This window comes from Triticum urartu, chromosome 3 (assembly GCF_003073215.2).
Source record: "Triticum urartu cultivar G1812 chromosome 3, Tu2.1, whole genome shotgun sequence".
Lineage (NCBI taxonomy): Eukaryota > Viridiplantae > Streptophyta > Magnoliopsida > Poales > Poaceae > Triticum > Triticum urartu.
Window position 1 is genome coordinate 494,201,742 of NC_053024.1, and position 9,122 is coordinate 494,210,863.

Below are 9,122 nucleotides of genomic sequence, written 5' to 3' on the forward strand. Positions count from 1 at the left end.
AACATTTATTTGGGGACTAAATGAAATTTTGAAAAACGCGCATTTTTCGTAAATTCAAATAAAATAGCAAATAAAACCAAAATAAAATCTTGTTTAATTTTACTAGTAAATCCCCAATATTTGTTTATTTTGGGTAAGTCATTTTATTTCCTCTCTAACATTTTTATAATAGAAATAATTGAAGATAAAATAAATAAAATCAAATGATCCTATTTTCAAAATTTGAGAAAACTCAAATATGAAAATAACAAAATCCCCAACTCTCTCTGAGGGTCCTCGAGTTGCGTGAAATTTCTAGGATTAACCAAAATGCAATAAATATGATATGCAATGATGATCTAGTGTATAACATTCCAAATTGAAAATTTGGGATGTTACAAACCTACCCCCCTTAAGATGAATCTCGCCCTCGAGATTCGGGTTGGCTAGAAAATAGGTGAGGGTGGTCCTTCAGCAAATCTTCCTCTCGTTCCCAGGTGGCTTCATCCTCCGTGTGATGGCTCCACTGAACCTTGCAAAACTGGATAACCTTGCTGCGGGTGACTCGACTGGCATACTCTAGAATCTTAACTGGTTTCTCCTCATAGGTCAAATCACTGTCCAACTGAATAGCTTCCAGCGGTACCGTGTCTCCCAGCGGTATATCAACCATCTCTGCGTGGCACTTCTTCAATTGGGATACATGAAACACGTCGTGAACTCCTGACAATCCTTCGGGCAATTCCAACTTATAGGCAACTTCTCCCATACGCTCCAAAACCTTGTATGGGCCTACAAAACGTGGTGCTAATTTTCCCTTAACTCCAAAGTGCTTGACTCCTCGAAGTGGTGATACTTGAAGATAAACTCGGTCTCCGACTTCGTAAACTGTCTCCTTGCATTTAGAATCTGCATAACTCTTCTGCCTGGATTGAGCTACCTTGAGCCTATCGCGAATCAATTTCACTTTCTGTTCAGACTCCTTTATCAGATCTGGTCCAAACAACTGGCGGTCTCTAACTTCATCCCAAGACAATGGGGTCCTGCACCTCCTTCCGTACAAGGCTTCAAAAGGTGCCATCTTCAAACTAGATTGATAGCTGTTGTTGTAAGAGAACTCTGCATATGGCAAATTCTCGTCCCAGCTAGATCCGTAATCTAGCGCACAAGCTCTTAGCATATCCTCCAAAATCTGATTGACTCTCTCAGTCTGTCCATCTGTCTGCGGGTGGAAAGCTGTGCTAAACTCCAGTCTGGTACCCAAAGTCTCATGCAAATGATTCCAGAACTTTGAGGTAAATTGGGTTCCTCTATCTGATACTATACTCCTTGGAACTCCATGCAGACAAACGATTCTATCATGTATATCTTTGCCAACTTTGCACTGGTATAGGTAGTCTTCACGGGAATGAAATGAGATACCTTTGTCAAATGATCGACTACAACCCATATCGAGTCATAGCCTGAACGTGTTCTAGGCAATCCTGTAATAAAATCCATGCCTAACTTATCCCACTTCCATTCGGGTATCGACAATGGTTGTAGCAATCCGGCTGGCTTCTGATGCTCTGCCTTTACTCTCTGACATACATCACAAACTGCTACATACTCCGCAATATCCTTCTTCATTCCGGTCCACCAGAAAATATCCTTCAAATCCAAATACATCTTGGTATTTCCTGGGTGAATCAAATATGGTGAATCATGGGCCTCTTGTAAAATTAACTTCCTGATCTCTGAATCATTAGGCACATAAACACGGTCTTCAAACCATAAGATATCGTGCTCATCCTCACGAAATCCCTTAGCCTTTCCCTTTCTCATTTTCTCCTTTATGGAGGCAATCTCCTTGTCAGTCTTTTGGGCTTCTCTGATCTTATCCATCAAAGTAGACTAAATCTCCAATGCTGCTACATAGCCTCTTGGAACTATCTCCAAACATAGCTCTCGAAGGTTTTCGGCTAACTCCCTTGGTAAATCTCCCGTCATTAGGGTGTTGACATGGCTCTTATGGCTCAACGCGTCAGCTACTACATTAGCCTTTCCGGGGTGATAATGCAATTTCATATCATAATCCTTGATGAGCTCCAACCATCTCCTTTGTCTAAGGTTCAACTCCTTCTGTGTGAAAATATACTTCAAACTCTTGTGATCCGTGTACACCTCGCAATGGTTTCCAATCAGAAAATGTCTCCAAGTCTTCAACGCATGCACTACGGCTGCTAACTCCAAATCATGCGTAGCATAATTCAACTCATGGGGCTTAAGCATGCCGTGAGGCATATGAAACAACTCTTCCTTCCTACATAAGCACTGCTCCAAGTCCTCGACGTGAAGCGTCACAATACACCTCATAATCCTAGGTCTGGTCTGGCAAAATCAACACTGGTGATGTAACCAAACGTTTCTTCAACTCCTGGAAACTAGCCTCACATTCCTCAGTCCATATGAACTTGGTATCCTTCTTCAACAACTCCGTCATAGGCTTCGCAATTTTTGAGAAATTCTCAATAAATCTCTGGTAGTATCCTACGAGTCCAAGAAAACTCTGGATCTCTCCAACTGTTGTTGGCGCTTCCCACTTGGTCACGGTATCAACTTTAGTGGGATCTACTGCTATACCTTCTCCGGATATAACGTGTCTGAGAAATCCAACTTCCTTCAACCAAAACTCACATTTGCTGAACTTGGCATATAGTTGATGTTCTCTGAGCTTTCCAAGAACCAAACGCAAATGCTCCTTATGCTCCTCTTCATTCTTCGAGTAAACCAGGATATCATCAATGAACACTACGACGAACTTATCCAAGAACTCCATAAACACTTTGTTCATCATATTCATAAAATATGCAGGTGCGTTAGTCAGACCAAATGACATAACGGTATACTCATACAGCCCATACCTGGTGGTAAAAGCCGTCTTAGGTATATCCTGTTCTCGAATCTTCAACTGGTGGTATCCTGATCGCAGATTGATCTTGGAAAATACCTTAGCTCCTTGCAATCGTTCAAACAGATAATTGATCATCGGTAGTGGGTACTTGTTCTTGATGGTTACTTCATTCAAACCTCGATAATCAACAACCATCCTTAACGATCCATCCTTCTTCTCCACCAAAAGTACTGGCGATCCCCACGGCGATGAACTTGGGCGAATGTATCCCTTATCCAGTAACTCCTTAATTTGCTTCTTAATCTCCACCAAATCCTTTACAGGCATCCTATATGGTCTCTTTGCTATTGGCCCTGTGCCTGGCAAAAGCTCAATCAAAAACTCAATATCTCTATCCGGTGGCATGCCTGGCAACTCTTCTGGAAATACATCGGGGAAATCCTTTACTACTGGTACTTCCTCCTGCACAACTCCTGTTAAACAATTTACTTGAGTCCTCTTCGGCACATGCCGGGATACATACTTGATCCTTCTTCCTTCTGGGGTGGTAAGCAAGATCGACTTACTGGCGCAATCGATGTTTCCTCCATACATCGACAACCAATCCATACCCAGAATTACATCCAAACCTTGTGATTCCAATATTATCAAATTTGAGGGGAACACATGCCTACCTATACTTAATGGCACTTGAAAACATCCTTGGCTAGCCATATACTCCGCTCCTGGTGAGCTTACTAACATAGGTGTTCTAAGTACTTTGATGGGCAGGTTATACTTATCCATAAATCCCCTTGATATGTATGAATGCGATGCACCAGTATCAAAAAGAACGAGTGCAGTAAATGACTTAACCAAAAACTTACCGATTATTGCATCCGGCTGCTCTTCAACCTCCTACACGTTAACGTGGTTCACCTTTCCTCTGTTGAAAGGGTTCGTCTTCTTCCCAGAGCTTCCATTGCCATTACCATTCTGTGATTCAGGACATTCATTGGCATAATGTCCGGTCTTCTGGCACTTAAAACAAGTGACTTGGCTCAGGTCTCTCTTGGCTGGGGTCGATGGGTTGGTGCGGTTCTGGCCGTTGCTTCCTCCATTCCCATTACCATTCTTAGTGCCATTATGATTGTGCGAGCTACCTCCTCCATGGGTATGCTGAAAATGTCCTCCCGGTCTAGGGGTAAAACGTGGCTTCTGCTGAGCTCCTGAATTGTGCTTCCCTTGTCCATACTTCCTCTTGCGATTCTCAATCTGCTGCTGCTTCCCTTCAATCATGAGAGCACGATCTACAAACTCCTGGTAGCTGTTCAAGGTGGCTACCATCAACTGCATGTTCAACTCATCATTCAGTCCTTCCAGAAACTTCTCCTACTTAGCTGCATCCGTAGCAACGTCATCTGGGGCATAACGTGCTAATTTACTAAAGTCCTCCACATATTGGCCAACTGTCCGTCCTCCTTGGGGCAAGTTGCGAAACTCTCGCTTCTTCATGGCCATAGCTCCTGCTGAAACATGGGCAGTTCGAAACGCCTGCTGAAACTGGTCCCACATAACAGTGTCGACAGGAAAAGTGGCTGTGAAATTCTCCCACCATGATGCTGCGGGTCCTTCAAGCTGATGTGCGGCAAACTTCACCTTTTCCGCATCCGTGCATCCTGTTGTGGTCAATTCTCTAGCTGTCTTGCGGAGCCAATCATCTGCCACTATCGGCTCGGTGCTACTGGAAAACACCGGCGGATTCAGCCTAAGAAAACGGGCTAAGTGATCAACAGGTGATGGTGGTGGTGGGTTGTTGTTGTTTCCCTGATTCTGATTCTGGACTAGCAACTGCATCAATGTGTTCTGCTGCTGGATCAACTGGGTGAGCTCTGGTGGAAAGGTAAATCCGGGGTCACGTCTCGGAGGCATCTGAGGGTTTAGAAAAGATGAGATTTAAGAATAGAGGGGGTCTAAAGAGAAAACACTACCCATATGCACATGAGGCAAAAGCAAACAATTCACTTCATTCAATCAATCAAGCAAGGGCATACAATTGATCTAGCTATCACAAAAGTGCTCGGACTACTATATTTACATGGTGGACTACTACTACTGATGAGGTGGTCTACTAGAAATATTCTTCGGTTGCAGACTCCATTATATCTGCTCCGGCTTCATCAACATAGTCATCATCGCTATCATCTGGATCCGAGTCGGTGTCTTCGATGATAATGTAGTCTTCCAGGCGAATCCCCTTGGGTTCTTCGTCTTCTTCTACCGGTGTAGGGCCTCCCATAAATATTCCGATCTTCTTGATTAGATCATCATTCTTCTCCACTAATACTTCGATTTCCTCTTCATAATCTTCATGTGTAGCCTTGAGTTCTTCCTCTAGTTCCATGATTCTTGTCTTTGCCTTCTTCAGATCTATCATGTCGGCGCACATCTGGTTCTCCTGATGTCGAATGTGCTGGTTTAACTCTTGGATAAAAGTTGCGACTGATCTATCCTTCCTGGTGCTGATCATCTCCCAGTGCTCATCTCAGCGCCCACAAATCTGGTAGATAGTATCCTTGAGATCGTTGTGGTAGACTTCTCCAATATGTCCCATGGCGATGTGGGTTGCCATGCTCTTTCCTAGACTCCAAGTTGGTGCTTCAAAAGAAAACTCTATGGGCTCAGTGACTGGCATGAACGTCCTTCCTGGAACTTGAACTTGAATCATCCAGCGCTCTTCTTCAGGTAGAGTGGCGTTGTAGGTTTCGGTGAAGCTTGGTACTCCTATGTTCAGATATCTAGTGACTTCCTTCAAGTGGCGTCCAAAGGGTGTATCTTCATACGGTTGCGTGAACTTGTTCCTTGCAACCGCCATCCTAAAAGAGTAGAAAAGATGAGAAGTCAGAAAGAGAAGAGAGAGTGAGTAGTGATCTAGGTCTTTAGCTTAGTGGTCGTGTCCTACAGTCAGCGTGTGCTCTGATACCATCTTGTAGCGACCAGACCTCAAGCGGTCCAATCTCTATGCTTAGGTGTCATCCCTGGATCAGTAATGCTGACACCACATAGTACTTGAAGGATTTATAACAGAGTAGCAATCACACACTTATTACATCGAAAGTCTCAAAAGAGAACTTATTACAATAGATATGGCTTAAGGCCATCTAATAACGATAACAGCAGAAGGCTTGGAAGATAAGTGAGTCCATCAACTCCAACGGCATCACTGAGTATAGAACCACGACCTAAAAACACCTTAGTAGTCGTCTGAAAAGTCTGCAACATTAACGTTGCAACCCGAAATGGGTCAGCACATGGAATATGCTGGCAAAGTAACACATAGAGAGTAATGGAATGAAATAGGCTATTCTATATGCATATTTGGCTGGTGGAAAGCTCTATGGTTACAGTTTTGCGTAAAGCCAATTTTTCCCTACTGCAAAGGAATAAATTTTATTTAACTATCATGGTAGTTGTTAAACATTGAGAATGATTGACAGCATTCTCAATCCCAATTAAGCATCATCATTTAAATAAACCCAACAAAATTAATTTTTAGAGTAACATGATGAGATTCACATGATAATCCAGGTACTAGATACTCAAGATGTCCATAACCGGGGACACGGCTAATCATGATTAGTTTATACACTCTGCAGAGGTTTGCGCACTTTTCCCCACAAGACTCGATCACCTCCATTTGGTTTCTCGCACTGCATGGTGTTTGAGAAGACGGATGACCTAGACATAGTCTTTCAGAAGCGCTAGCACCTTACGATCGGGTAGACCGTTACACCTACTTTCCCCTACATTTGCTAGTCTACCACTGTAAGAGTTCGCACAACTTAGTCAACTATGCTAGAGCCCATAATAGCTTGTGGCTGCACACGAAAGTTTCTAGCATGAATAATCTCAAGATCCCTTTGAGCCTGGGTGGCGGTCCAAAAGAAAAACAGGCAATCGCTGGAATACCCAGGTGCCTTAATCCACCCAGATGTGTGTTTAAGTTGCCACCTTAAATAAACCATTAATTAACAATCTCACATCTGTCATGGATACACTCACCCAATCCATGTCTACTAGCATAGCATGGCATAATAAGCAAACGTAGAAGTAGCTCCCAAAGGTTTGATAATAACAGGTAATAGGTACTACCTCAACTACTTCCCAAACCCACAATTTAAGTAGATCCTAATCATGCAATGTGTGAGGATTGATCTAATGCAATAAAACTGGGTAGAGGGAAAACATGATCAAAGTGTTACTTGCCTTGCTGATGATCCGGGAAATCTAGCGATTCAAAGTAGCAAGCGGCGTACTCCGGGTACTCTATCGCAAACAAACAAGCATACAATAAGTACTCAACTAATGCATAGGTAAAACTCAAATAAGATATCTAACCAGAAAGTTCAACTTAAGAACTCCGGTTGGCAAAAAGAATCAAATCGAACGAAGCAACGAAAGACAAACGGCAAAAGAAAAGGCTTCGTTTACTATTCTGGATCTGGGGCAATTTTTACAGTGGCAAAAACTTGTTTGAGTTGGTTAAACGGAAAGAGGGTTTCGAGACGAAACTCCAGGCGCTTGAATCACCCGATTTCGATAAACGAATACTAAACGGACTCCAAAAATCCCGAAATAAATTTTCCCCGGCTTCTAAAATCAAGCCGCACAGGATGAACATTTATTTGGGGCCTAAATGAAATTTTGAAAAACGTGCATTTTTCCTAAATTCAAATAAAATTGCAAATAAAACCAAAATAAAATCTTGTTTGATTTTACTATTAAATCCCCAATATTTCTTTATTTTGGGAAAGTCATTTTATTCCCTCTCTCACATTTTTATAATAGAAATAATTGAAGATAAAATAAATAAAATCAAATGATCCTATTTTCAAAATTTGAGAAAACTCAAATATGAAAATAACGAAATCCCCAACTCTCTCCGAGGGTCCTCGAGTTGCGTGAAATTTCTAGGATCAACCAAAATGCAATAAATATGATATGCAATGATGATCTAGTGTATAACATTCCAAATTGAAAATTTGGGATGTTACATGGATATGGTGCGATCCATGATGTCTCTTACCGACCTACCGCTATCATTTTGGGGATATGCTTTAGAGACTGCCACATTCACTTTAAATAGGGCTCCGTCGAAATCCCTTGAGACGACACCGTATGAATTATGGTTTGGGAAGAAACCTAAGCTGTCGTTTCTAAAAGTTTGGGGATGCGATGCTTATGTCAAGAAACTTCAACCTGAAAAGCTCGAACCCAAGTCGGAAAAATGCGTCTTCATAGGATACCCTAAGGAAACTATTGGGTATACCTTCTACCTCAGATCCGAAGGCAAGATCTTTGTTGCCAAGAATGGATCCTTTCTAGAGAAAGAGTTTCTCTCGAAAGAAGTAAGTGGGAGGAAAGTAGAACTTGATGAAGTAGTGCCTCTTGAACCGGAAAGTAGCGCAGCTCAAGAAAATGTTTCTGTGGTGCCTGCACTGACTAGAGAGGAATTGAATGATGACATCATGAAACTTTAGATCAAGTTGCTACTGAACTTCGTAGGTCCACAAGGACATGTTCCGCACCAAAGTGGTAAGGAAACCCTGTCCTGGAAATCATGTTGTTAGACAATGGTGAACCTTTGAACTATGAAGAAGCGATGGCGGGCCCGGATTCCGACAAATGGCTCGAAGCCATGAAATCCGAGATAGGATCCATGTATGAAAACGAAGTATGGACTTTGACTGACTTGCCCGATGATCGGCGAGCCATAGAAAACAAATGGATCTTTAAGAAGAAGACATACACGGATGGTAATGTAACCATCTATAAGGCTCGGCTTGTCTCTAAGGGTTATCGACAAGTTCAAGGGGTTGACTACAATGAGACCTTCTCACCCATAACGAAGCCGAAGTCTGTTCGAATCATGTTAGCAATTGCCGCATTCTATGATTATGATATATGGCAAATGGATGTCAAAACGGCATTCCTTAATGGTTTCCTTAAGGAAGAATTGTATATGATGCAGCCCAAAGGTTTTGTCGATCCTAAGAATGTTGACAAGGTATGCAAGCTCCAACGCTCGATCTATGGGCTGGTGCAAGCATCTTGGAGTTGGAACATTCGTTTTGATGAGATGATCAAAGCGTTTGGGTTTACGCAGATTTATGGAGAAGCCTGTGTTTACAAGAAAGTGAGTGGGAGCTCTGTAGCATTTCTCATATTATATGTGGATGACATACTATTGATGGGAAATGATATAGAATTC